This window comes from Manacus vitellinus, unplaced genomic scaffold, assembly GCF_001715985.3.
Source record: "Manacus vitellinus isolate BGI_N305 unplaced genomic scaffold, ASM171598v3 scaffold_20_pilon, whole genome shotgun sequence".
NCBI lineage: Eukaryota > Metazoa > Chordata > Aves > Passeriformes > Pipridae > Manacus > Manacus vitellinus.
Genome location: NW_021939471.1, coordinates 7884981 through 7888052, shown reverse-complemented (window position 1 = coordinate 7888052; position 3072 = coordinate 7884981).

Below are 3072 nucleotides of genomic sequence, written 5' to 3'. Positions count from 1 at the left end.
GCCGAAAGAGGCCACCCCGGGCCGGGCGGCTCACAAAGGGCCAGGCCTGATCCTGTCGGAGGGTGACGGGCTGGGAGCGTGTCCTGCGCCCGGCGTTTCCTTCGTGCGGATTGCCCCGGGGCAGCCGCCGGCATTCTCCTGCCCTGCCGGCGTTCCCGGAGGGCACGGCGGGGAGAGGGCATCGCCCCCGGGTTAGGTGCGGGCAGCCCGGCTGCCTTCACGGGTGCAGGTGACACGAGTTAGGTGTGTTACACCCACCGTCACAGCGCTGAGAATGGGGTCTCCAGGGTGGGAAAACCGGCAGCGTTTATGTTTGCATTTAGGGATTTTATTTTTCTTTCGGTAAGTAGCATTTTGTAGCAATTGTTGTAAAAGAGGACAGGGCAAAGCATGTGCGAGGTTCAGCACATATATTCGTGTGCTGAATATATTCAGTAAATATACTGAAATTAGTTTTTCAGCTTTCCCGCAATTCTTTAGAATACTTAATCTTTCATAATTTGCTTCTAAGTTGCTGCTCAGTTTTGTGTTTAAAGCATGTTTTAAGTGACACTCATGGTTGCTTTTTCCCCCTTTTGTTCTAAGCAGGATAAACTTTACAGTCACCTTTCCTAAATGCCCTCTTTTTTCCTCTTAACTCTGATGCTGTCGTGTTTAACACAGTGCAACCTCGTGTTAGGAAAAATATATTTAAAAATCTTGAAACTAGTCAGATGTTGTGAGTAGAATACTGCAGGAAAGGCCACAAATTTTACCTTTACCTCAAAAAAACCCCACAACCCCCCCAAAAAACTCTGTATTCGTGTTTTAAAATGAGCAGAGTGGTAACACACAATTGTAGTTGTTTATACATAAAGAGTTTGTGTAAATGGCGTTTCAAGAGATACTTTGATACAGTTGTCACATGACTCTCTATTACGTGAAGGTTTATTTAGCGATTTTACCATTAGATGCCTGTTTTAGACCTCTTTGGCTCAATAGGCTTCCTAATTGCTGAAGTTTGCTAAGGAGCTGCATATTTTATTTTAAAAACGTAGGATTCATTTATATACCTAATGAAGGGTAAGAGAGCTCACCATTTTTTCTGTTTCTTGGATGACTATATATCTATTTTTTAAATCTCTTCTCTGCGTTCTTCCAATGCATGGAAAATGAAGAAACAGCTTTGCAGTGAAAGACTTGTAGTACTATTCCACTTACAAATTGATGGAGAAATAATTTGTTGAATAATTGTAAAAATGAACTAGATAATCATATAAAAAGTAATATGTGTAGTTTTGGATGCCTTTCTTGAGACTCAGGCATTGCAGCTGCTTGATCTTAAAGAAAATGTTAGAACAAAAGATGAAATTATTTTCCTTGGGGCATTTATAGAAATATACTTTTAAAGAATGTTTTTAAATGTTTTGGAACATATATGCTGCTTTCTAGTTGCAGCTGTGTTACCCAAGAGAAATTTTATAGTTGTATCGGTGGCTCAGCATGAATCTGGCCTGTTAAGGTGTGGAAGATTTCTTCCACTCCAGAAAGAGACTTTCATTTCTGAAAGCAAACTTTTGAGAGCTTAAGTTTCATTCATTAGTCTTCAGCTCATTTGTAAAGATGTTATAGACTGGAGTGTAACAGTCTGGGGGATTAAGAAATGCAAGAGTAATATATTTTCTTTTTCTTAACTGTTGTTCTTTAAACGGTCTCAATCTCTTTGCATTTAGGCTGTTCATAATAAAGGTTATTCATTAGTCTTTATTGATACTGAAAGCAAGAAGAAAATTATTCTTGTCTGAATACCTATCTAGGTTCTATAATACTCAATACTAAATTAGTTAAAGCAGACTTTTTTAATAAGATAATGGTGCTGTTTAAAATTGATTTAATTTTTTTTTTCTCCTGGAAATACTCTCACAATAAATCAACATAGCTAATTTCCAGATATTTTCTCTTCTGCTGTTTTTTCCAAGTTTGATGTTTAAGAACTGGTGTGACAAGTGATCTTTTCCTGAATGCAGATCTCACCTGTTTCGGGTATTTTTGGAAGTCTGTATCTTTGCAGTGATCGCTGTGGTGTTAGTAATTTTTTCACTTGAGTTGTAAAATGCAGCTGTAGACGTTTGTGGAAAGGCTTACTTTTAATATACTGGCAAATTAGTATAAAACTTCTTTCAAATAAATATTAATGAAGGCTCTCCTAGTATTGTGTGTAGAATTTGACAAAAAGGAAACTATTGAAAGTCATAGTGAAATGACGTCTAAGGCTTCAGTTGTCAGACTTTCAGTTTATTCTTATTTCTCAAGCTTTAAAAAGTGCTAATATTTATTGAATGTGAATTTCGCTTGGGACAAAAGTGGAAATACTTTACTGAAAACTAGAGACCACTTTAGTTTTTGTTTTATTTTTAATTCTATGAAGTGTATCTAAAGGTTTTGAAAGCAAAGACAAATGATAGCAATTCTGTTTTTCATCTCATTTTGGGCCTTAGATTTGTAAATGCTGAAATTCCTTCTTATTTGTCAGGTGGCTTTTTGGTGTAATAATATCTGTTTCTGAAGTTAATTCCTGAGAGCAGAGCAATAAGCTCTAAACTAACTGGTGCTAAGATGAGCCTGATGACCTTTGGTAACCAGTTTTATAATCGTGGTATTTGCTGCAATTATTTTTCTAGTGACTTCCCTGAGAAATAGAGAAATACTATAGTGCTGTAGGTGTTTTTAGCTTTCTCTCTGGTTTTATGAGTGAAAAAGTGTTTTCAAATAAGCTTTTGTAGTGCAGACAGAAAATCAATTGTCCTCATGAGAAATTTTGCCTTATGACTCTCCTGTTTTTTTTTTTTTATTCCTAACATGAATGTACTTAATTCCAAGGGCCATTACAGCAGCTATAATAAACTAGTGAAGGTCACTAAAAAGATAAACGAGGTCTTAAAGGTTGTGTTTAATTGAGGGTTTAAAACTTTTGGTGCTGTTTACAATGTTGTTAGCGTCGGTCCAATGTGTTAGAGTCCGGTTTTGGTTTGCTTGACTAACCCAGTGCTTTCTAAAATGTTTCAACAGTTACCTAACCTGTCTGTTTTAAAA